Genomic DNA, 27422 nt, shown 5'->3' on the forward strand with positions numbered 1-27422 from the left:
CATGCTCCATTCACTTTTATTAACTCAAATGGATAATCACAAACCACCCAATTCAATTGTGATTCAACCCAATCTCCACTTGTTGCATGCTTTTCAAATCAGATAGACTAGCTCAATCCATTATCCAAGCAAAAAGGCACAACTTTGTAAACTTCCACAACTCTTACACCATGTTAATCCCATTTCATCCCGATATCCTTAAACTCAAAAAATCTCTCTTAAGATAATTACCATAATTAAAATTAATAGTAATATCAAGAAAAAATCAGTTTAGTCTTGGAGCCATCTTATGGTTTCAACGTAACGGGCCGATAGCATAAAATCGGGTCCAAACAGCACCCAATTCTAGGGTTACCGGCAGATCAAGGGTGATTTGAGGTGTTTCCTGGCTGAACTAAGCTTCGACCTAGGTATGAAAATTGTTCCCCTTAACCTGCTTTACATTCTGTGAAATTTGGTAATTTTTGGAAATAGTTGAATTTTCCAACGAGTCAAGGTAGCTAGCCGCCGCGTGCCATGGCACGTGGGCTGAGACCCCGCCTGACCTTCCTAGGATAATTTTGATACCCCGATTCCATATTTTACATCTGTGTAGTGAAATTTTGAGGTTTTAATGTAGTTTCGTAATTGACCACCTAGTTGGCCGTCACCTGATTATTGTACGAATCGACAATTCGACCGTTGGATCATCACCAAACTTTAATATGTTATAGAACGTAATATTTGAGGATGTTAAGAGCTGACGGATCAGGAATCCGACATACGGATCTTCCCGAATTGGATTTCTAAGTTTGTAAAACTAATTGTTGACCGCCACCTAATTCTAACAATTGGCAAAGATCCGACCGTTGGATCGCGCTGAGATTTTAGTATGTTATTTTATGAATATAATGAAGACCTTAGGAAGTTACGGATCCGAAGTATCATGTGCGGATCTTCCGGATTGAATTGCTAGGATTGTGGACCCCACCATTGATTGAGAGTTGACTTTTGGTCAACATGTCTCGAACCATTTGAAATACTAAAATTAGTATTACTAGAGACTTAGTGAGGCTTTGCGGGCTTATCTCGATGAGTGACCTTAATATATGTGTGATATTGTTATTACCCTCAAACATTCCCGTGCTAGTATTCTTTGTGGATACAACATGGATTTCTAAATTATGTTTTATGCTAAATAATTGTTTTTAGGCTTTTTAGCCAAAATGGTCCCTGAGATTTGTACAACACATAACTTTGATCTCTGAGATTTAAAATCAATAGAAATGATCCATGAGATTGTCCACCATCCATAATTTTGGTCATTCCATTAAAAAGCTCCGTTAAGTTGAGGGTATTTTTGTAAAATTAGCCCACAACCCCTCTTTCAACCCTTTATTCCCCAAAACCACATCCCTACCAAATCAACAATGAGCTCAGTCTTTGGCCTCGGAATCAAAACCCCTTCTTCAACACACAACACCAAGTCCCTCCAATGCTCGCACCCGACAACATACTGAAAAAGGCCTCATCTCCTCAACCTTCTACTTCCACAACATATAAAGCTCCTCAATTTCCACCTTTAGCCTAACGCTTCATCGTTGTTATCAACGTTTTTGGTTTCTTCAATTGAGTCCTCCATGAGCCATTTGAGCTCTCTACGCAAAAGGGTCGAGTCCGGCATTACTCTCTACTGTTGATAATTCCCCAAAATAATGGCAGGTCCACCATTACTCTCAGGACCAATAACCCCATCACTAACAATCGCCAAACATACAACCCCCGAGCTCGAAACCAGCGAAAAGTAATTCTTCAATGGCAGCTCCATCTTAGCACCCCCTTTGAACTAGAAAACCAATTCTGGAAACTCCAATTTTTCCTCTTTCGAAATATCGAAACAGGGTCTCAATCCCGTTTTGGTTTCCAAGTCCTTTGCTCTCATGTAATTTTCCATCTGTGACTAAAACCCTTGTGCCACAGTTTCTCCATGAACGTGATGGTAGATCTAGAAACCACGATCGTCCTGCCATGTTGTTGGCTCCGGGGACGAGAAACTTGTATGGAATCTTCACGTGCTTCTTGCCCACGATGATTTTTCTGAGCATTATGTAGTAATACTCGCGAAATGCAGAGTTTGGAAGACCTGGGTTTTTATGAAAAGGCCTGTAGATCGAGCTCTAAGCTTTCATTTCGTTTTTTCTGGTCGACGAAATGGAGGGTTCATCGGCGCTGCTGTTGCCAGTGTACAGAACAAGGTCGTTGCTTTATAGGGTATCATCAAATTTATGGGAGACTAAGCAATAAGAGAATTTAGAGAGCTTCATTTGGGACGGCAACGATTCCGGTCCGCGGTCAAATCCAGTGATTCCAGCGGGTTACTGGATGGAGAAAAACGAGTAGCCCATGAGAAAATCAGGGACAATTTTCTCGGGAAAATTTAGGGACTTGGAAAGTAAAATCCCAACTGTTATAAGAGAAATGAGAGCAAAATGGTGAAAAAGAAAGTGGAGAATTTTACAAAAATACCCTTAACTTAACGGAACTTTTTAACTGAATGACCAAAATTATGGATGGTGGACAATCTCAGGGACCATTTATATTGATTTTAAATCTCAAGGATCAAAGTTATGTGTTAAACAAATATCAGGGACCATTTTGGCTAAAAAGCCTTGTTTTTATAAAGTTGTCATCGATTTACTTTATGAAATGTTATGTGACTTGCTTATTGAAATGTTTATGAATTGTGTTTTAAAATATATATTTGAAATGTTAAGAAATGTGAGGGCTAGTAGAGGACCGTTTCCCTAGTGTCACGGGGTTAGGTGACACCGAGTCTGCACCATGTAGCAGTAGTACATGGATGGTCCTGCTTGGTTAATTCATGATGGGGGACCATATTATTTATGGATTGTGCTTGATTAATCCGCAATGGGAAATTCTTATGGCCATACATACTTAGGGGTGATCATGCTTGGTTAATCAGCTATGGGTGATCACTACCTAACAGTTTCGTAGGTGTGACCTTGCTTGGTTAATCCGCTATAGGGGGCCACTTCTTGTCTAGTTACTTATCTAGTCTTCGGCCGAACTGTGTCCCTCTAGCCCTAGTTTTTAATGCATTTATGAATGATAGTTTTTGAGAATCTTTGTGATTTGAATTAGAAAAGTCGTTGGATGTCTGGGTGACTCATTCGGAGTTTTTAAAGACTTGACTATGATTTCATAAGTATGAATTTATAATTGAGATTTATAAACTCTGATCGATGGTCCTTTTTTAGGGTTTTTTTATTAACACCCTATAATTTGTTGAATACACCCCACAATCAAATGTTTCTCAACAATTCCATTTTTACCCTTCTTTTTGTTAAATCCACCCTACCTTCTAGAAAAAAAAAATATATATATATATATATCTCACAACCAACCACCCTATCAAAGTATGAAACTTCGAATCATCTGAACCTTTGGAGAGGCAATAAGAGCATTGCATGTGCCTTGTTTTCTAAGGAACTCTTTTCTGCAGGTTTCTAGAAACTGTATTAGGAGTTCATTCCTAGCTAATTGCTTTTTCTACCAGTTTTGTTCTTATTTTGTACTTTTTCTTCTGGATAATATTTATATCCTTGCTTGGGAATTCCTGGTTGGACTTGGTATAGTTCTCAAATCGAAATTTGATATGACTATCATGCAAAAGAAAAAGAACCAAAATAAGTACAAAGATGATTATAATGATGCTGAGAAAATGCAAACAGTATAAATAAAAGGCAAGGATATGAACAATGGTGATGGACTGGGGAGTTTTATTTTAAGGAAAACTAATGAAAAGTGCTTGAAAACTTTGAGTTTTAACAACAAGGACAAAATAAAGGATAAAGTGAATAGTACCAAGATTGACTTTTAGTGTAAAAATGTGATTTTTCGTTAAAGTGAATGGTACCAAGAGATTTTTGTTAAACTTCCCTTTATTTCATGCAGGTTTAAATGAAGGGTAAATTTGGAATTATACAAGAAAATTTTGATTGTGGGGTGTTTTCATCAAATTGTGGGGTGTCAATAAAAAAAAACTCTTTTGTTATTATCACATACATTGTATTATTGTCACTCACCTAAACTTCGCAACTTATCTGAGTTCTTGTTGGCCGATGCACCATTTTCCTGGTGTAGGCACTGATTGTACAAGTGAAAGGTCTGAGTAGATTACGAGAGCTCGCTTGGTAATTTGATTCCGTTGAGTGGTTCGAAATCCTTGCTCCTTCTCATTTTCATAAGTTAGTCTAGAACCCTAGATTCGAGTGAATGAGAATTACCCACAATAGACCTTGAGAGTATAAATTAGATTTACCATGTTATTACTCACAATCCAAGTAGGGAATTATGTAGAGTTCTTTAATTAAATTCGTGAAATGATACATTATCTCATTAATTGATTAACGTAGTCAACTGTTAAATTGTGCATCTTTGATTCATGGAATTGATTAATTGACGTGATTGTGGAATGACGGATATGATTGTGTTTATGACTATATGAGTTGATCAATGTGGCTTGAGAATAGTTTTGTGCTTCGTTGGTTGTTACATGATGTGGATGGAGGTATCATGTTGAAAACATAGTGAGTTATATGATGGATGGAATGGAAATCTTGAATGTCATGTGGGTTTGTTAGGTAACTGAACCTAGTAATTTCATGCTTGTTAAGTTCTAATAATTGATTAAGGAATGCTATGTTTTTCAACTTGAACGTGCTGTGATAAACGTCAGAGTATAGTGAATGACGAACTATGAATGGCTTGATCCCTTCTTAGGGTACGTAGGCAATTTAACGAGGAGGTTAAATGTAGCCATAAAGTATACGAAAAATACTACGAAATTCGAATCTTAAGTTGTACTTTGTACATATCCCAAAGGTGGGGTATGTTACATATACGGATATTTGGTAACGTCACGTGTTGATCCTGGACGTATGTCGAGATCGAGGCATGACATTTGAGGCTTCCAATTCTTGATTGGACACTTATAAAAGGCCTTCGGAATTTGGATCGCATGTAAGTTAGAGGACACCATAAGTTAGATGTATGTCTGCTGCCTGTTGTCAGTTTGTTTCATTTGTTTAACTAATCTTTGTAAAACTTGTTGACAGTACAAGATTTGACTTGTTTGAGTGCCAACTTACATTTGCTTGATGATATCTTCCCATTTGGTGGACGTCGACATGGTTGGGTTGTCTATCTTGATGCCAACCTGTTTCTTTTATTGTTGGCACCTTTATAGTGTGCGTTGAGACTTTGGAGAGATGCAAATGATGCCATGTTTACCTTTTTCCTCTAAATTGTAGGGAATCTAATTCCTTCAAATTTAAAATTTAGATTTTAAAATTTGCATGGTCCCATTAAACGTTTAATTCTTCAACATTTGGTAATATAAACACAGGAATATCCTATAATCAAAGTTCAATTTTACTTTTTGATTCAAGTTACCTTTAAGTAAATGTGCCATAAACTATTGACATACTACATAGTGGCGTAGATATGGACAACCACATTTTAAATGATATTTACAACATACATAAATTTCTGGAATTTATGAAGTTTCTTGTTTGCCTAGTGCATAATTGGAATTTTAATGAAGATATAAATCCACAAATTGTAATCGCCTAAATTATAATGTAATTCAAATACAAAATCTACTTTATATCTAAATTCATCAATCTATAAACGAGAGAAATGAAACTTGGAAAATGCGGTGCTGGTCTTTAAGATGGTGGATGATTGCATGTGCAATGGTGGTGTCATTGATAGTGGTGAGGCACTGACAATGGTGGGAGTTGGGCTGATGGCAATTGAAATATGGTGGCATGGTAGATTAGGGGAGATAGTGGCGACAAAGATATGGGGCGTCGAAGGTGGTGAGCATTGGTGTGATGGAGAAATTTTTAGTTGTGATGGAAATACGGATGGTACATCACGTGTTTTTATATAAGTGGTAAAAAAATTTAATTTTTAAGTTATTAACCTTTTAACACACATATTTCACCATTTACATTTTGTTGTGAGTTATATATTAGTTAAAGTGTAAATAGTAGTTTATTATCACACATTGGTGAAGTACATATATAATACCAATTGTAACTCCTATATATACTCCACTTTGGAGATTAATGAACATATAAGAAATTTCCAAATATTGTCATATATATTTTTGGTATTTACTATATTTAGTTTAATATGGCATCAGAGCAGTTCGCTCTTGATGACCTGTATGCTTTAATTTTATGCCCACATTTTTTGTGATTTCCTTCGTTGAAAAAAAAAAAAAAAAAAAAAGTGTCGCGCTACAATGTTGTGAACAGTGATCCTCTACAGTGCCATAAACAATTATTGCTACAGTACCATAAATAGTGATCTGCTACAGTATTGTGAACAGTGATGACTACAGTGTTCTGGTAAATTGTTTTCATTCTGCTACGTATCTTTTGTGCCTTTATTGTTCGTGATTTTGTTCAATGGCTCAATATAATCAAAGTGTTGTTATGCATCATGGTGGAACAAATAAATGGATAATTAATACTGAGGCCACTGATCATGTGACTAGTGACCCTAGAGTGTTTGATGAGTTATGTGACTATGTTCGTGATTCATATATTACTAGTGCAAATGGAGCATCTTCCCCTGTGAAGGGTGAAGGCACTATTTCTCTGACTCCAACCTTATTACTGGTTCGCGCTTTATTTGTTCCTGATGTTAAGTACAATCTTTTGTCGGTAGGAAAAATTCTTGATACCTTATATTGTTCTGCTCACTTTTACCCTACATCTTGTTATTTTTAAGACTTTCAAACTCAGAAGATAATTGGTTGTGGTAAAAGAATAAGGGGTTTGTACATCTTAACTATGAAGGATACTGTTATTTCCGGTTCAGATACTCATCAAGTTTTAAGTGCTAAAGTGGATGACAGACATCAAATTTGGTTATGGCATCGACGATTGGGACATCCATCATTTAGTTATATGAAGCGTATATTTCCTTTTTTGTTTCGCACTTGTAGTGATTCTGAGTTCAAGTGTGAAACATGTGTCATGGTTAAGAGTCATCGTGCTTCCTTTCCCATAAGTGATTCTAAAGCTACTTTGCCATTTGATTTGATACATTCTGATGTGTAGGGTCCGGCAAAAGTTACTTTTAATGGATTCCGTTGGTTTGTTACTTTTATTGATGATTGTACTTGGTTAACTTGGGTGTTCTTGATGAAGAATAAGAGTGATGTTCCGTTACATGTTCAAGAATTTTGTACAATGGTGTCTACTCAGTTTCAGACCAAAGTTAAGGTCTTCAGGTCTAATAACGGAGGAGAATATGTGAATCACACTTTGGCATGCTTTTTTCGTGATCATTTTATTATTCACCAGACAACTACTCCGTTTACACCCCCAACAAAATGGTGTGTCTGAACGGAAGAATCGTCAAATAATGGAGGTTGCTCGCTCCTTGATGTTGGATAAATGTGTTCCTAATCATTTGTGGGGTCATGTTGTTTTGGCTGCTGTGTATTTGATCAATCGTGTTCCAAGTATGGTTCTTGATTTTCAGACACCGCTTGATGTGCTACAAACACATGTTTCTCTTGTTTCTGTATCAAAGCTTCCTCCGAAAGTGTTTGGGTGTATTGCATATGTGCATGTCTACTCTCATCAGCGGAGTAAACTTGATGCATGTGCTCTCCGATGTGTCTTTATTGGGTATGCTAACAATAAAAAAAGGCTATAAGTGTTATCATCCTCCAACTCAAAAAACTTATATTACCATGGATATCACTTTCTACGAAAAAGTTTCGTATTTTGTGAAGCCCTCTTCTGACTCTCCACTTCAGGGGGAGAGGGGGAGTAAAGTGCAGATTTGAAGAGATGGTATGGATGATGTGTTACAGGCAAAGTTGGGAACATAACTTATTATGTTGCGTGACACTGATCAGTCGGCTACAGATAGTGATCAGTCACCTGTCATTCCTGAAACTATTTCTACTGACGACAGATCAGATGTACCCAACGAGTTGCCTGCTAGCATGTCTGACTTATTACCTTCTGATGATCGGTTGCCTGCTGCTGATATGTCTAACGAGTTGCCTAATGATGGTTAGTCCAGTGATGATTCTCCTAACAGTTTGGTACAAGATGGTGGCATACATGAGGTAAATTTTGACGATTCTTCTACTTATCAGTTGCCTCTACGAGCTAATCGTGGAAAACCTAAAGTACAACATGAGCCTGATATGCATGTCAAAGCCAAATATACTATCAACAATTATGTGTCTACTCATTGCTTATCCAAACCATATGCATCTTACATATGTCAGTTATCTAATGTATCAATTCCAACAAAATTGCAAGATACTTTGTCTGACCCTAAGTGGGCCATGAAAGTTGAGATGGAAGCTTTGGAAAAGAATTCTACTTGGGATTTGGTTCCTTTACCAAATGGGAAGAAAGCCGTTGGATGTAGATGGGTGTTTACGATTAAGCACAAAGCAGATGGTTCTATTGACCGGTATAAAGCCAGATTAGTTGCTAAGGGTTATACTCAAATACATGGGGTGGATTATCAGGAAACTTTTGCTCCTGTTGCCAAATTTAATATTGTGCGTGTTCTTCTGTCCTTAGCAGTAAATCAGGATTGGCTTCTGTTACAGTTTGATGTTAAGAATGCTTGCCTTCATGGTGATCTTAAGGATGAAGTTTATATGGATCTCCCACCTGGTATTGGAACATCTCTTGAAAAAAAGTGTTGTATACAGGTTACGAAAGGCTTTGTATGGTTTGAAATAATCTCCTAAAGCGTGGTTTGGGAGGTTTACAAGTTCAATGAAGAAGTTTGGGTATATCCAGAGTCATTCAGATCACACTTTGTTTCTAAAGCGACAAAATGGTAAGCTACCTGCATTGATTATTTATGTTGATGACATGATAGTGACTGGTGATGATCAGAAGGAGAAACAACACCTTCAAAAGTACCTAGCTATTGAATTTGAGATGAAAGAATTGGGTGAATTGAAATATTTTCTTGGAATTAAGGTTGCACGATCTAAGCATGGTATTTTTCTGTCTCAACAGAAGTATGTTCTTGATTTGTTAGCTGAAACATGTATGTTAGATTGCAAACATGTTGATACTCCGATTGAGCAGAATCATCGTCTGGGCGTATTTCCAGATCAAGTTCCTACTCATAAGGAATGGTATCAGAGGCTTGTGGGGAGATTAATTTATTTGTCTCACACTCGCCCTGGCATTGCTTATGCAGTTAGTGTGGTAAGTCAATTTATGCACTCTCCTAGTGAAACTCATATGGATGCAATAACCCGTACTTTGAGGTACTTGAAGATGGCTCATGGCAGAGGTTTGGTTTTCTCCAAGAATGGTCATTTGAACGTCGAATGGTATACAGATGCAGATTGGACAGGTTCTATCACTGATCGGCGATCTACATCTGGATACTTTATGTTTGTGGGTGATAATTTAGTTACTTGGAGAAGCAAGAAACAAAAAATGGTAGCTTGGTCAAGTGCAGAAGCTGAGTTTCGTGGTATGTCTCATGGTGTATGTGAGTTTTTGTGTTTGAAAAAATTGTTGAGAGATCTTGGATTTAAACCCAAGGGTGCTATGAAACTTCATTGTGATAACAAGGCTGCTATTGAGATTGCTCATAATCTAGTGCAACATGATCGAACAAAACATGTGGAGATTGATCGACATTTCATTACGGAAAAATTGGACGCTGGAATTATTATGCTTCCGTTTGTGGGATTTGAAGATCAACTTGTTGATGTTCTTACTAAGGCTGTGTCTAATAATGTGTTTTTCAACTCGCTTGACAAGTTGGGCATGCGTGACATCTTTGCACCAACTTTAGAGGGAGTTTTGCGAGTTATATATTAGTTAAAGTGTAAATTGTAGTTTATTGTCCCACATTGGTGAAGTACATATGTAATACCAATTGTAACTCCTATATATACTCCACTTTGGAGATTAATGAACATATAAGAAATTTCCAAATATTGTTATATATATTTTTTATATTTACCATGTTTAGTTTAATACATTTATATATGAATACGTTATAAACCACCCTGTGTGACGATCGTATTGAAAAATCTATCGTTGTGATGGCAACGATGGTGGTGGGTGTGGATTTATAAGGGTTCCGCACACATGCCCAACTAATACCACTCTGATAAGATCACCAGAGTCCACACTTCTCATAGAGCTCCATTGATCTTTTGCAACAGTTGGATTTTGATAAGTTAGCAACGGAGCAAGAAATTCTGATCCGTCGCCATGGCTTTGTGCTCCACCGCCTTTCTCTGCAACCATGTAGCAGCAGCAGCACCATGGTCACCTCACAAAAGTAGAGCTAGAAGTTTCCGGCGGCAGAGGAGCTCTATCATCAAAGCGACTGTCACCTCCGATGTCAAGCAAGACCTTAATACCTCGTTGCAGTACAGGAAGCTTGATGACTCAAACCTTGTAATCAGTGAAATCACTCTCCAAACCATGACTTTCAGTGAGCACAACACTGAGATAGAAGCTCACGAGATTCTCTACGCAGTTGAAAATGGGATTAATGTTTTCGACACTACCGAGGCCGCGAGTGACATGGTTTACCATTAATATTATCAATATTGTTCAAACTTAACTACCTATTACTAGGTGATGGGTTTTATGACAAAAGATCTCGGTGGTATTAGTGTTGGAAACTCTCGTATAGTAATTGTATATTATTTTGTTAAATGACCGATGCTGGATCATATTCTCTAATAATGAGTGCTTGTGAATTGCTTGGTTAATTAATGGCCTCAATTTTGCTTTGTTTCGTTTCGTTTGGTCTCGGTTTTGATTAAAGTTTTAATCTTTGTTGTTGCAGTACCCAATTCCCATGAAGGAGGTGACAGAAGGAAACACTGATCGCCACATTACCAGTTGGCTTAAATCTCATCTCCGCCATAAAGTATTTGATAGTTTGACATGCTATGTTGCGAGATTTTGTTTAGGATTCTTGTGGATGAGATGCAATTATATTAATGCGTTGTTTGATTTGCAGTTTAATACTGATAACATAACGTGCTAAGGTACATAATATGCTTGCAAATAGGTTGTTTTGGAAACAAAAGCGAATGGGTATTCAGAGGGGTCAAGTTATTTGCTTGACAATGCCATGGTTTTGCAGGTGGATGCTACAAACATTAGAGAAAGTGTAGAGAAAAGCGTAAAGCACCTTGGCTCAGATTACCTAGATTTAATAATGATACAACCCTTACTCTGCTTCTTACTCAGTGTAACAGTAGCTAGCATATTTCATTGCAATATCAACCTTTACAACAACAACTTTCCCTTTTACAATATTCCCTTATATAGTAACTAAGCAGCTTCCTCCCTAAGTCACTAATGCGAAAATTATCTTAACACACAAATTTAAACCTCTTTTGACAACTGTAGTATAAGTATAAGTAGGGATCGTTCTGGACCGGGGATTAGGAGGGCTTGCTAATAACCTCTAAACTGACTCAAAAACATAAAACTAAACTTAAAAATACTTAACAAGACTCATAAGACTCAAAGCAAACTTAAAATACTCAAAACAGCTTAGAACAACTAAATAAACTTAAACTAGACACTAGGAATGACTTTGGACGAAAATTGACTTTTACTTGAATCAAAACATTTAAAAACACAAATTAAAACAAATTCTAACTAATTAGACACACTAAAGTAAAGGGAGATTGAGTTTTGGACGAAGTTGAAACAAACAAACAAGTATGAAAAACTAGACAGATTGTAAAAAAAATTTGAAAAATAAGATGATGGATGGGATAGCTAGAGGCTTTTTCTCCACACATGACATGTATGCAAATAACTCGATTTCTAGTTACTACTTCATTGAATTATGAACGACAATGCTCCAAATTAACCGTGACATCACTAGTTAACTCTCAGATTTTCCTTGTTTTATTGGATTGGATGACATCATTCGACAACCCAAAACATTCTTCTAAAGTTCCCTACATGACATCATAATAGAGATACAATCAAAGATCATTACGTTTAATGAAAATCATAAGCATTGACAAAGCACTTGCAACTATGACATCATGTCACTCATGCTAGGAATTGAACTTAACGCGATCGTTTATAAGCGACCTTCACTATATGTGAATATAAGTTTGTAACGATTATGTAAAACTTCCTTATAATCTAGCAACGGATTTATACATGCCAATTAAGTGTCGACCCTTAATTAACAAATACAAATAAGTTATCAATCAAATAGTTAAGCCAATTGCATTCACGATTCAAGAGTTCATAACTAGAATTTATCAAATTATATTGCACACATAATCATGGCTTTGAAATCACCCCTAGCCAAGAGGGGTTTAGCCACTCATATTTACAAAAAAACGAAAGGAAATGAATTTAAACATTAGAAACAAAAGAAAGAAAACACCTAAACGCTCCAACGATCCAAGTTGGACAGCAAGCACGTCCAAGCACTTTCCTTCCCTTCCTTTGCTACGGCACAAGGTGTTGGTGAGTGTTTGAAGGTTTGTTTGTATGGAGGCATGGATGTGAAGATGAATGGATATGTTTGGATGAAGGTTGTGTTGAAATGGGAGTGAATGATCTCACAAAGTATCAACTAAATTTATGTTACACACACTTCCTTTTATAGAGGAAGTGCATGGCAATGGAGGGGAACATGGAGTGGTGTAGCAATTGAGTGCAATGATGCATGAAATATGAAATGATGGAGGGAACAAGGAATGGTGTAGCAATTGAGAGCAATGATTCAATGTAATGATGCATAAAATCTGAAATGATGGAGGGAACAAGGAATGGTGTAGCAATTGAGTGCAATGAGTGGTGTTTGAAATGATTCAAAGGTGAAAGTGAAGTGATGATGCAAAGCATGGGGGTAAAATGGAGTGGTGTTACAACTAGGGAACATGAATGAATGTGCACATGGTAGAGAAAGGAAAGGGAGGTGGAATGATGCAACAAATGAGTCAATGGAGGGAACATGGATGATGATGCACGACATAGGAATCCAAAGGGAGTGCAATGGTGGTGCACGGCAATGATGGAAAGGTGAATGGTGGAGTGACACCCCTTTGTGGCTGAGCTCTTTGTCCTTTTTACATTAATTCTTCTTTCTCTTTAACACATTCCTAGCCTCTTTAGTCTTCAATTTCGTCCATCCACATTGCTCCATGCATGTGTTATTCATTCCAAGCCCAAAACTGCTCCAAAATGCATCTTATTGCTTCATAAGGCCTATGGACCTACAAACACACGAAAATAGCTTAAAATACATAATTAACTAAGAAGTAACAACATAAATGCATGAGAACAAGCTAACTCAGTCGCATAAATATGCTCCTATCAAATTCCCCCACACTTAGCTTTTGCTAGTCCTCGAGCAAAACAAAACAAACGAAACAAACAAAACACAACCTAGACCTTCCAACTTTTGCCTCAGGGATTTTTAATAAAACATGACATGTTAAAAATCATCATGCCCATAGATTTTGGTCATCTTTACACTTGAGCACATACTTAATCACAGTCACCACTTACTAGTTCACAATTCACCAATTAAAACGATGTTTTGAATGTAGTAACATGCCTTAGAGAATTTGGTCAATTTCTTACAAGATACTCTCTATTTTCACACACATTTTCTGACTACACACCCTACACTAGTATATGTGAGAAGATTAATGTAAACACGAAAGACTAGGACTCACATATGTTATAACAAAGAAAGCAATTTTCTAGAGTTATTAACCATGTTTAGATATGATCTCATGAATGGAATGCTACTACTTAGATGCGAGAACCAGTGACATCATATGCTCATACCAATTTCGAACTCCACAAATTGAAACACACAATACTCAAGATTGAAGTCAAAGGTTGTAACAGGGCTTGGGGGTAATGGGCTAATAAAGAAAGGATAGGAATAACAAACGTTCTTAAAGCGATAGCAAGCAAAGCAATGAAATAGACACTTGGAATTCACTTTAGAATGCACAATCAACTTTTAAATACAAAGGGAAGATTCATGCAACACTTAGGGCCGAATTCAATGTTTTGGACCCTTTTTTAACAAACTTTTTTCTTTTCACTCTTTTTATTTTTTCTTTCTTTTCTACCTGTGCCTTATTAAGGACTTTGGCACACACACACACACACACACACACACACACAAGAATCACTTCCCCCACACTTGCTTTCTACAATACATTGATAAAAAAGGAGTTCATTTTAAGTCATGCTTTACTATGCTTCAAGAACAAGGGTATGAATGGTCCTAAAACTAGGCTAGGTAAGGATAGTGTGGATTAACAAAGAACATAGGCTTAATAAGGCTCAACGGGGTTAAACTTAAACACATAATGAAATAGGGGCACGGCAATTTGGCTTTGGTGGTCACTACACAACTTCATCTTGAATATGTGTTATGCAAATCAATAGCATGCTTTGAATGAAATAGGCATGAGTTCTAGCATTTGGAACTAAATGATGAAACGCCTCCTAAGTAGCAACCAAGCAAAGAATAATGAGATCATGCAACGACTTTAGAAAACAATTATGCATAGATTATTAACTCTCCAAATAAACGTTTAGGCTCAAGTCTCACAAGGTTGTAGTGTTCATTTGAGTTCCTTCCTTCAAGCATGTTACAAAAACTGATTTTTCCTTTATGATTGCATGTGAATTCAAAAATTATAACCACAACCAAGCATACACCAAAGAGTAAATCAAATTTTCATCCATGTTTATATCTCTCTTTAATAGTCATGTAATTAAAAATCAAATCCTCATCATTGTGTTGGAAGGTACCCTAAGACACAAATAAACACACAAAAACAACTTTTTTTGGGTTTTTCAAAACAATTTTTCAAATTTTTATGAGATTTTCGGATTTTTATGTCAAAACACACTAAAACACTCCAAAATAGCTTAAAACACTTAAAACAGCAAGGAACAACACTAGAAGTAATGGGTGATAAACTCCTACGAATTTCATGCAAAACAATGGTTACCCCCCCAACACTTAAATCAAACGTTGTCCTCAATGTTTCAAGCATAAACTCACATAAAAACAAGCAAACAAACAAACAAACAACGAATAAACATGACAAGTATAGCAAAGTAAAAACCAAACAGAGTAGAGTTTAAGAACACACATCTGGTTTTGGAGATAGATGATCTTGTTGACTTTCCACAGCTTTGATCTCGAACTGGTTTGGAATTCTGAGTGAGGAATGTTAGAGTTCCTTGGTTGTGCAGTCTGCATTCTTCTCTGCTTGTTTCTTCTGTATGGCAGGCAGGCACGAGGTAGAGGTGATGGTCTGTTTCTTTCTTCAATCTTTCCACGTGCCGACCATTTGCTTTTTTTCTCCTTGTCTCTAGCTGAGGATGAATTAGCACATTGTCTCCACATGCTTCGAGGTATCATTTTCACTTCCCTTATCTGTTCCCCAGGCAGATATGGTAGACGAAGAGGAAGCATAAGATGTTGAAGATGAGTACTCGAGAGCAAGGCTAGGTAAGCAATCAGGAAAGGGTTCCAGGCAGTCGGTTCCAGATCGAAAGATTGATACCAAGTGTTGGCTGATTGCTCTCTTTCTCCTTATCCCGCAGATGAAAACAACGACAAGGAGAAAGATAGGGAGAAAGCATGATATGAGATACTTTTGCTTTGGATGAGTTGTTTGCAGAGGTACCCCAACGAATAAGGAACACTGAGTGACTCGAGAGGCTTCGTTGGGAAGGCATTCTCAGAGATGAAGAAAGGTTATGTATGTCTGCCTTGCAATGGAGGGTGAAGGTTGACATTTATAGGAATTAATAACCGGTACTATTCTTTCACTCTTGTCGGCAACCGTTGGATGATTTAACAGTAAACTTCACGTGCCTTCTACTTCACAAGAAATCTTTGACAGATTACCCGTAATTTTCAGCAAGGCTGAGTGTACATGTGACAGGTGCTGACACGTATGGAAAAGCAAGTGCCTCTTCGATATCTGGAATTGGCGCTTCGACAAACTGCCCGTGATTTCTGCAAAGCTGAGTGTGTATGTGACAGGCACTGACACGTCTGGAAAACCAAGTGCCTCTTCGATATCTGGAATCGGCGCTTCGACAAACTGCCCGTGATTTTCGTAAAGCTGAGTGTGCATGTGACAGATGCTGACACGTCTGGAAAAGCATATGCCTCTCTGATTTCTGAGCTTGCCTCTTCGAGTTCTGAGCTCCGTCAAGTGTAGAGGTTGCATGTGACAAGTGCGAACAAATCTGGAAAATAAGATTGGCCCGTGGTTTCTTAGCAAGCTTAGCTTTTGAGAAAGCTAGCGCCTCTTCAATTTTTGAATTGGCCTCTTCGATTTCTGAGCTCGCTTCTTCGATCTCTGAAATCTCGTCGAGTGCTGGTTTTTATAGAGACGCGCAGTACGTTTCAAAGCACACTTGAATTTCTACCTGTAGAAACTCCCTTCTTACACTTCTACGATCTTGACTTATCCAACCTCTTCTTTCTTTAACACCTTTGAAAATGTCTGGCCCCTCTGACCGTCGTTTTAACTTGAACCTTGGTGAAAAGGCATCCATGCCTTCTCCAGACAACATATGGCACCCATCCTTCATATCCCCTACTGGTCCTCTTACCGTTGGGGATTCGGTGATGAAGAATGATATGACCGCTGCGGTGGTGGCCCGGAACCTTGTCACTCCCAAAGATAACAGACTGTTTTCCAAACGGTCTGATGAGTTGGCTGTTAAGGATTCTCTGGCTCTCAATGTGCAGTGTGCAGGTTCTGTGTCCAATAAGGCCCAACGTCTATTTGCTCGAACCCGTCAAGTTGAATCATTGGCGGCTGAAGTGATGAGTTTCAAACAGGAGATTAGAATGCTCAAACATGAGAATAAATAGTTGCACAGGCTCGCACATAACTATGCTACCAACATGAAGAGGAAGATTGACCAGATGCAGGAATCTGATGGTCAGATTTTACTTGATCATCAGAGGTTTGTGGGTTTGTTCCAACAGCATTTGCCTTTGTCTTCTGGGGCTGTACCGAGTAGTGAAGCTCCAAATGATCAACCTCCGATGCCTCCTCCTTCTGGGGCTCTGCCGACCATTGAGACTTCTCCTAAGCAGCCTTTGTGAAGGCTTTCTCTTGTATTTTCTGCTTAATGTTCCTTTTTTTTTCATGAAAATGAATGTAAAAATACCTTGCATATCTGACAATGTTTCAAAAATAAACCCACACCAAAAATAATTGAACAAGCAACAAATAAAAATGACAATCATGGCAAAATAAAACTGCAGAAAATGGAAGGTTTTTAGGAACGCAAAACACAATCGTGGAGCAATTCAAAAATCTTCCTTATTTGAGTACATGGGTTTCCTCCCAAGAAGCGCTTGCTTTAACGTCTTCCAGCCGGACGATACCTCCATTTAAGCTTGAATAGGGCCCACGGCATGAAGGGGTATATCCTCTACGGCATGCTCCTCAAAATACTCATACATTGGCTCTATGAATGGAAGGGGATAGTAATCCTTCCCGATTGGGGCGTTGAGCATCCTTAAGTCAATGTAATCATTCCCACCAGCTTGGATTCGATTGGGGACTTGCACCGTACAAGGTAACAACCTATTAGTTAAAATGGGAATCGAAATTGGAATATGTGGTTTACCAATGTGTTGCAATGAAGTAGCAGCATTGTCAACAGATTTTCCAAATGTGCTTTCGGCCAGATTATGCATTTGGAGGTTAGTGGTGTGTTCTTTGTGCTCCACTCCAATTTCCTCTTCGTTGGTGGTTGGAAATTCATCCTTCTTGGTTGGTGCTGAAGGTTCTTGTCCTATGTTTTCAACTACATCAATGGCAAAACAAGAACGAACATTAGTAAGATTCACATTAGATTCAGGAATTTTAAAGTGAATCATATCACCACCAAATGACATTGTTAATGCTCCCTTGGCCACATCAATCTTAGTTTGAGCTGTTTTCATGAAAGGTCGTCCAAGTAAGATTGATGGTGGTGGAGAGTGGGCTGCATCCTCCATGTCAAGCACATAGAAATCTGCAAGAAAAATCAAATGGTCTACCTGCACCAAAACATCCTCCAAAACTCCTTTCGGGTAGGCATTAGATCGATTGGCTAGTTGAATAACAACACCATTATGTTTAAGCTCTCCTAGATTTATAGATGCATAAACAGAATATGGCATGACATTAATTGATGCACCTAGATCTAGCATAGCATGTTCAAACCTCATATTTCCAATAACACAAGGGATAGTGAAATTACTTGGATCTTTGCATTTGGGTGGCAGCTTCCTTTGCAACATTGCAGAGACATTCTCATTCACATGTACCACCTCTTTCTCACGAATCCGGTTCCTTGTTGTGCAAAGCTTCTTTAAAAACTTAGCATACTTCGGGATTTGTTTGATGGCATCTAAGAGTGGAATATTGACTTGTACTTTTCTGAATGTTTCAAGGATGTCTTTTTCACTTTCTTCATTCTGTGTTTGCATGAATCTGCGAGGGAAAGGTGCATTTGGTGGAATAACGTTAGAATTAACCGAATTGGAACCTTTCTTACCTGTGGTGGACAAATTGGATGGATTAAAGAGTGTAGGAGTGCACGGCAAGGTTGTTTCCTTCCTTGCCGTGGGTGTGTGTTGGACATCCTTCTCTTGTTGCAGCTTCTCGTCCTCCGTTTGGGCAGATTTTAATGGTTGGGGTCCGTTCCAACTTCTTTTCCACCTTTCAAGGTAATGGCCTTTATGGATTCAAATCCTCCCCTTAGATTCACAATGGTTGTGCTAGACAGTTTGCCTTGCTCTTTCATTTACCCCATGAACTCCGTCATTTGGCCCATTTGTTTCTTCAATTCATCCACCTCCTTAGCTTGATTGAGCATTGTTTTATTTTGATTTTGCTGCCCCTGCGCTAAGGAAGTTAGTAATTGAACAATTTGATAATTATCCATGGATGTACCTGAATTGGTTTGGGTAGATTGTGGTTGGACTTGAGTGGGTACATATGGCCTTTGATACATCCCAGAGGGTTGTGGCAGAAATCCTCCTTGTTGGGCAGATTGTTGTGGTTCTCTCCACTTGAAATTTGGATGATCTCTCCACCCTGAATTGTAAGTGTTGGAGTAGGGGTCATTATGTTGCTGATTGTGGCCTTGAAAAACCACGGCATTGGCAAATTCCCACCCTTCATTCTCGATCAATTGAGGGCACTTATTCGTGAAATGTCCTTGCATTAAGCACACGCCACAAGCAGCTACACTTTGTACCTTTGGTATTTCAACCACCTATGAAAGAAGAGTAATAAGATTAGCCATTTGATTTTTAAGTTCGAAAATAGCACTTACCTCATTAACATGTTGTTACCGTGGGATGTCTATTTGACCAACACCTTCATATTGTTGAGCATTCAATGCTCGGTTAGCAATTAAGGTCTTGGCAGCCATGGGTGTTTTGTCCACCAAAGCTCCTTCCGCTGAGGCGTCTAGCATTTGGCGTTCAATTGGTAGAAGCCCTTCATAGAATTATTGAAGAAGAAGCTCATTCTTCATTTGATGATGTGGACATGAAGCAACAAGGGTTTTAAAACGTTCATAGTAAGTGGGAAATGATTCACCTTGGTTTTGCTGAATGCCACTAATCCTTTTATGTAGTAGAATGACTCGAGAAGTTGGGAAAAACTTCTCCAAAAATGCCCGTTTCATACTCTCCCATGATGTGATAGTTCTGAGGGCTAGTTCATACAACCAATCTTTAGCCTTTTCCAAGAGAGAAAAGGGAAAAACCTTCATTTTCAGAATGCTCCCATCAACATTCACAGAGGTCATGCTCGAACAAACAACCTCGAACTTCTTCAAATGTTTATTAGGATCTTCCATGGATAACCCATGGAACTTAGGAATATGGTGCAATAAACTGGACTTTAATTCGAACTCATCGGTCTTTCCTTGGGCAGCCACGGGGTATTGAATGCAAAGGGGTGCAGCATTGTCCAATCCCGAAGTAGAAAACTCCTTGATTGTTCGATTGTCCGCTGCCATGTCTTGTACTTCTTCAAAAATCTGAGTCGGTTGAGGTGGTTGGGGTTCTTGTTGATTCCTTGCTCGTCTCAAAGTTCGTTCAAAATCGTCGTCAAAGTCAAGGATGTGCTTATGAATAGGTTGAGAACTTCGAGTCATAAACCACCTAAAACAAGAAAACAAGTAAAGTCATCAACTAGGAACAAAAACACATGAAAATAAACAAAAAGAAATAACAAGGGATTAGCAAAGTTGCTAATCCCTGGCAACGGCACCAAAAACTTGATGCAAAAATTATCTTAACACACAAATTTAACCGTCTTTTAACAACTGTAGTATAAGTATAAGTAGGGATCGTTCTGAACCGGGGATTAAAAGGGCTTGCTAATAGCCTCTAAACTGACTCAAAAACATAAAACTAAACTTAAAAATACTTAACAAGACTCACAAGACTCAAAGCAAACTTAAAATACTCAAAACAGCTTAGAACAACTAAATAAACCTAAACTAGACACTAGGAATGACTTCGGACGAAAATTGACTTTTACTTGAATCAAAACATTTAAAAACACAAATTAAAACAGATTCTAACTAATTAGACACACTAAAGTAAAGGGAGATTGAGTTTTGGACCAAGTTGAAACAAACAAACAAGTATGAAAAACTAGACAAATTGTAAAACAAATTTGAGAAATAAGATGATGGATGGGATAGCTAGAGGCTTTTTCTCCACACATGACATGTATGCAAATAACTCGATTTCCAGTTACTACTTCATTGAATTATGAACGACAATGCTCCAAATTAACCGTGACATCACTAGTTAACTCTCAGATTTTCCTTGTTTTATTGGATTGGATGACATCATTCGACAACCCAAAACATTCTTCTAAAGTTCCCTACATGACATCATAATAGAGATACAATCAAAGATCATTACGTTTAATGAAAATCATAAGCATTGACAAAGCACTTGCAACTATGATATCATGTCACTCATGCTAGGAATTGAACTTAACGCGATCGTTTATAAGCGACCTTCACTACATGTGAATATAAGTTTGTAACGATTATGTGAAACTTCCTTATAATCTAGCAATGGATTTATGCATGCCAATTAAGTGTCGACCCTTAATTAACAAATACAAATAAGTTAATCAAATAGTTAAGCCAATTGCATTCACGATTCAAGAGTTCATAACTGGAATTTATCAAATTATATTGCACACATAATCATGGCTTTGAAATCACCCCTAGCCAAGAGGGGTTTAGCCACTCATATTTACAAAAAAACGAAAGGAAATGAATTTAAACATTAGAAACAAAAGAAAGAAAACACCTAAACGCTCCAACGATCCAAGTTGGACAGCAAGCACGTCCAAGCACTTTCCTTCCCTTCCTTTGCTACGGCACAAGGTGTTGGTGAGTGTTTGAAGGTTTGTTTGTATGGAGGAATGGATGTGAAGATGAATGGATGTGTTTGGATGAAGGTTGTGTTGAAATGGGAGTGAATGATCTCACAAAGTATCAACTAAATTTATGTTACACACACTTCCTTTTATAGAGGAAGTGCATGGCAATAGAGGGGAACATGGAGTGGTGTAGCAATTGAGTGCAATGATGCATGAAATATGAAATGATAGAGGGAACAATGAATGGTGTAGCAATTGAGAGCAATGATTCAATGTAATGATGCATAAAATCTGAAATGATGGAGGGAACAAGGAATGGTATAGCAATTGAGTGCAATGAGTAGTGTTTGAAATGATTCAAAGGTGAAAGTGAAGTGATGATGCAAAGCATGGGGGTAAAATGGAGTGGTGTTGCAGCTAGGGAACATGAATGATTGTGCACATGGTAGAGAAAGGAAAGGGAGGTGGAATGATGCAACAAATGAGTCAATGGAGGGAACATGGATGATGATGCACGGCATAGGAATCCAAATGGAGTGCAATAGTGGTGCACGACAATGATGGAAAGGTGAATGGTGGAGTGACACCCCTTTGTGGCTGAGCTCTTTGTCCTTTTTACATTAATTTTTCATTCTCTTTAACACATTCCTAGCCTCTTTAGTCTTCAATTTCATCCATCCACCTTGCTCCATGCATGTGCTATTCATTCCAAGCCCAAAACTGCTCCAAAATGCACCAAAATGCATCTTATTGCTTCATAAGGCCTATAGACCTACAAACACACAAAAATAGCTTAAAATACATAATTAACTAAGAAATAACAACATAAATGCATGAGAACAAGCTAATTCAGTCGCATAAATATGCTCCTATCAGTCACTCCCTGACAACCCTTAACCACCAACTAATTCCAACTAATTCTTTCTTGTCCTAGTCAGCACTCCCAACCTTATGTGTCACAATACACAGCATCCTATCAATACCCCCTCCACAAAACAAAGCTTGTACACAAGACTTCAAAAGGAATTACAACATTGCCGACAATGCATTAATGGAATGGAAATATCACAATTGAGCCACCAACAGAAATTTGGACTTCAAATCGGCATAATCTTCCCAAGTTGCATCTGCTGGAGCATGGTTTTGCCATTGGGCTAGAACTTCAGTTGCTACAGTGGTACCACACTTGACCATCCTCCGCTCCAATATTGCCACTGGAACATCATGGAGTATCCCCTCATCAGTAATGACTGGTAATGGAGCAGCAGGTTGAATGTGATCGCCCAGATGCTTTTTAAGGCAAGAGACATGGAAAATTGGATGTAATTTCGAATTGGCTGGCAACTTGAGTTTATAGGCCACGGCCCCTACCTTAGCCAATACTTCGAATGGGCCATAAAATCGAGGCTGAAGCTTGTGAAATGGATGGGAAGCCAAAGACAATTGCTGATATGGAACCAATCACAAGTACACCAAGTCACCCACTTGAAAAACTCGTTCAGTTCTGTGCTTGTTAGCTTGAACAGCCATCCAATTTTGAGCAGCCAACAGGTTTGCCTTCAAAAAAGATAGGACGTGGTTTCGTTCTTGTAAACACCGATCAACCATGTTAAGCTTGGTAGTGCCAGCTTCATAAACCACTTCATAAGAATTGAGTTTAGTTGCACTGTGAAAAGCCGTATTATAGCTATACTCTGCCCATGGCAGCCAGTTGGCCCATTTCTTGGGTTGGAAGCTACAAAAACACCTGAGATACGTCTCCAAACACCGGTTAACCACCTCTGTTTGACCATCTGTTTGTGGATGGTAACCCAAGCTAAAACACAGAGAAGAACCCTGTAGTGTAAAGAATTCTTTCCAGAATTTACTGATAAAGATGGGATCCCTATCTTACACTATAGAAGCAGGCATTCCATGGAGTTTAAAGATGTGTTCAACAAAGAGGTGTGCCATCGAGACAGCCGTGTAGGGATGTGAAAGGGCAAGAAAATGGGCATACTTGGAAAGTCTGTCAACAACCACCCAAATAACAGTTTTACCTTTGCAAGGAGGTAAGCCAATGATAAAGTCCATAGAAATGTCCGTCCAAACTCGAGAAGGAATAGGCAAAGGTTGAATTAATCTGGCAGGAGCCAAAGTCTCATATTTCTGTTGTTGACAAGTGACATAATTTGCTACAAAGGCCTTAATATCCTTCTTCATACCAATCCAATAGAAAGACCGAGAGAGTCTTTTATAGGATTTAAGAAACCCAGCATGGCCTGCAATGGCACTACAATGATGTTTGTCAAACACCTTATGCCTCCAAAAACTAGTAGGACTCAATACTATTCTACCTTTGTATTGGAGAAACCCATTGTTTACCTTGTACTTCAAGTTGCGAATCAAAGTTGAATCATTGAGTTGTAAAACTTCCTGAATTTTTTACACAATCCAAGTGTCTTGTTCAAGATGCCTCCACAAGTCATCCAACCAACTTAGATAAGGGTAGGAAATAGCAGCCAGTTGCATGTCACAATTCTGAGAATTGATATCAACAGGCAATCTTGAAAGGGCATCTACCACTTGGTTATCACAACCCTGTTTATATTGAATTTCGTAATCAAAACCCAAAAATTTAGAAACCTATTTTCTGCTGAAATGGAGTATGTGCTCGATTTTGCAGAAAAAATTTAAGGTTGTAATGGTCCGTTTTAATGATAAAATGTCTCCCAACCAGATATGATTGCCATTTTTTCACTGCATGAATAATCGCCATCATCTCCCGTTCATATGCAGATAACGATTGATTCCGAATACTCAGCGCCTTGCTGGTAAAAGCAATAGGCTTGCCATTCTGTTGTAACACAGCACCAATGCCAAACTCAGATACATCACTCTCAATGATAAAAGGCTGTGTAAAATCAGGGAGAGCCAATACCTGCAGAGAAAGCATGGATGTTTTCAACTCATTGAAAGCAGTGGTGGCTTCCGAAATCCAATGAAAGTTATCTTTCTTAGTTAAAACTGTGAGAGGACTGATGATCTTCCCAAAATCAGGAATAAACTTTCTATAATATCCAGTCAACCCGAGAATCCCCGAAGTGCCTTCACGGATGTAGGTATTGGCCAATTGGCAATGGATGCCAATTTACTAGGATCAGTTGCAACCCCATTTTTGGACACAATGTGACCCAGATATTCAATTGTCGATTGTTCAAAAGCACACTTAGATTTCTTCACAAACAAGGTATGATCTTGTAATACTTGAAAAACCACGCATAGATGATTTAAATGAGATTCCCAAGAGCTGCTATATACTTAAATATCATAAAAAAAAACCAAAATAAATCATCTAAGATAGGGCCTAAAGATCTCATTCATAAGACACTGAAATGTTGCAGGAGCATTAGTTAAACCGAAAAACATAACCAAAAACTCATAGTGGCCATCATGTGTTCGGAAACCAGTCTTCTCAATGTCATTGGGATGCATTCTGAGTTGGTGATACCCAAATCGCAGGTCCAATTTCAAAAAAAAACTGAGCCCCAAATAGTTCATCAAGCAGCTCATCAATCAATGGGATAGGAAACTTGTCTTTAATTGTAATATGGTTGAGTCCACTATAGTCCATACACATTCGCCAAGTCCCCTCTTTTTTTTTTTTTACTAAGATAACTGGGGAAGAATATGGACTATTACTGATTCTGATAAACCCAGCCTTTAACAATTCATGCACACACTTTTCAATTTCTGTCTTCTGCAAAGGTCCATATCGATAGGGCCTCATGCTTGGGGGCTTACTACCTTCTAATAAAGGAATGCGATGGTCATGTGACCTGTGAGGTGGAAGAGTGTTTAGAGTCAAGAAAACTCCCTCAAATTCTTGTAATAGCTGCTGCAATTCCACAGATTGTTGATCAGTAAGTGAGTCTTGCGTCTAAAACATGTCTTCAGTCTTGATTTGAAACAAGAAAGCTCCAATGGACGACTCTTGTTGCATAAGTTTCTCCATTTGGAGAATAGAGACATCTTGAAAGTGCTCTGTAGGAGTTTCAGGACTAGAAAGACAATACATCACCCCACCCTTTGTGAACTTCATATACAATTTATCAAAATCCCAAATGACTGGTCCAAGAGTTCGCAACCACTGCACCCCTAATACAATGTCACAACCACCTAAAGCCATAGCATACAAGTCAGTTATACACTGATAATTCTGAATTTTTAAAGAGATAGCCCCCATGGATCCAATTGTATTAACTTTTCCTCCATCGGCAATCTTAACACTAAAAGAGTGAGATGTATCAAGATGACCATTAATCTTCTTTACCAAAGAAGAATCAATGAAATTATTTGAACTACCAGAGTCAATGAGAATTATCACAGGGCAATTTTTAATGCAACCTAAAACTTTCATAGTCTTGATAGATGTAGGTGCAGGAGTGCCAAAAAGAGCATAAGAGGTGATTTCTGGTTCAAGATTCTCATCATCAGAGGATTCATTATCATCAGGAGTGTGAATATCGATAAGCAAAAGCTGTTTTTTCTCACAGGAATGACCTCTAGCGTACTTTTCCTTACAATGAAAGCATAACCCATGTTTCTTAGAGTATTCTACTTGTTCAGGAGTCAGTCTTCTAACAATATCAGGCTTGATCTTAATTTCTCCATTAGTACCAGTATTAACAGTCTGTAATGAAGTACGAGAAAAAGAATTAACAAAAGAACGAGGAAAAGATTTGACCTTTAAATCGGACAATTTCGCATCCAGCTGTTGTGCATACGCAGTTGCTTCCAGGACGTCCCTGGGTTTCAAGATCTTCACATCATGACGCATTTCAGATTTGAGACTGCCAATTAAGCAAGACTTCAAAAGAGAATAAGTCATATCTCTGGTGCGATTGGCCAATCTTCTGAAGTCAAGAACATAATCCCTCAAAGATCCAATTTGTCTCAATTTCACTAAACTCTCCGCGGCGTCGTCGAACTCGGAAGGCCCAAATTCTTGACATAATGCTCGAGTGAAATCTTCCCACTTTGGATAATTGGCAGTGTAATTAGCCCATTGAAACCACTGCAAGGGTTCGCCTTCCAGATGGAAGGAAGCCATTTTCACTTTCTTGAATTCTTCGATGTTAAAGAAATCAAAATAGTGCTCTGCTTTGTAAATCCACCCTAAGGGTTCATCACCGTCACCAAATCTAGGAAAGTCCATCTTCAAAAATGGTTGACGCGGATTCGAAGCATTTGTGGCGAATTCTTGACGACAAGAATTGGGGGCAAAATTAGGGTTCGTACCCATTTGCAGATTTGGATCAGAATGCGTTGCTTCCGAAGATTCGCCGACAGATCCACCCTTAGAAGATAAGGATTGTAGCTGTTGAAGAATCAATTCGTGAGTCGCGCGGAACTCCATTCACGATTCGTGGAACTCACTTCTGGATTCCTTGAATTCTTTCTGAAATTCTTCGAACAAAGATTCCAGCTTGGATACACGCAATTCCATTGTTCTTCTGGAAGCAAGACGAGTCATACACGAGAAAGATCAAGTTAGGATCGGAAACAATGGCTTGATACCAATGATACAACCCTTACTCTGCTTCTTACTCAGTGTAACAGTAGCTAGTATATTTCATTGCAATATCAACCTTTACAACAACTTTCCCTTTTACAATATTCCCTTATATAGTAACTAAGCAGCTTCCTCCCTAAGTCACTCCCTAACAACCCTTAACCGCCAACCAATTCCAACTAATTCTTTCTTGTCCTAGTCAGCACTCCCAACCTTATGTGTCACAATACACAGCATCCTATCAAATACAAATTCATTGGTAAGTTCATCGACCAAATTCCACACTTATACAAGCTTAACAAGCTACATTTTCAAATGATTGTGTGATTGTAATTTGTGTTGCACGAGATGTGCCTTCACACT

At 38.3% G+C, this 27422-nt stretch overlaps 1 long non-coding RNA gene and 2 pseudogenes across 1 annotated transcript; 1 reads left to right on the top strand and 2 right to left on the bottom strand.

Moving 5' to 3' along the window:
• Positions 1-1669: 1669 nt before the first annotated feature.
• LOC126595323 (probable aspartyl protease At4g16563) lies at positions 1670-2633 on the bottom strand (annotated as a pseudogene).
• A 3101-nt stretch (positions 2634-5734) lies between these two features.
• LOC126595324 (uncharacterized) lies at positions 5735-9437 on the top strand (annotated as a pseudogene).
• A 1862-nt stretch (positions 9438-11299) lies between these two features.
• LOC126595987 (uncharacterized) lies at positions 11300-27300 on the bottom strand. The gene is made up of 2 exons (XR_007613795.1): positions 27148-27300; positions 11300-11348 (listed from the first exon to the last, which is right to left on the bottom strand). It is a non-coding gene; the product is annotated as an uncharacterized LOC126595987 (long non-coding RNA).
• Between the last annotated feature and the right edge of the window lie 122 nt (positions 27301-27422).

The sequence above is a fragment of the Malus sylvestris genome, chromosome 13 (genome assembly GCF_916048215.2).
Source record: "Malus sylvestris chromosome 13, drMalSylv7.2, whole genome shotgun sequence".
Lineage (NCBI taxonomy): Eukaryota > Viridiplantae > Streptophyta > Magnoliopsida > Rosales > Rosaceae > Malus > Malus sylvestris.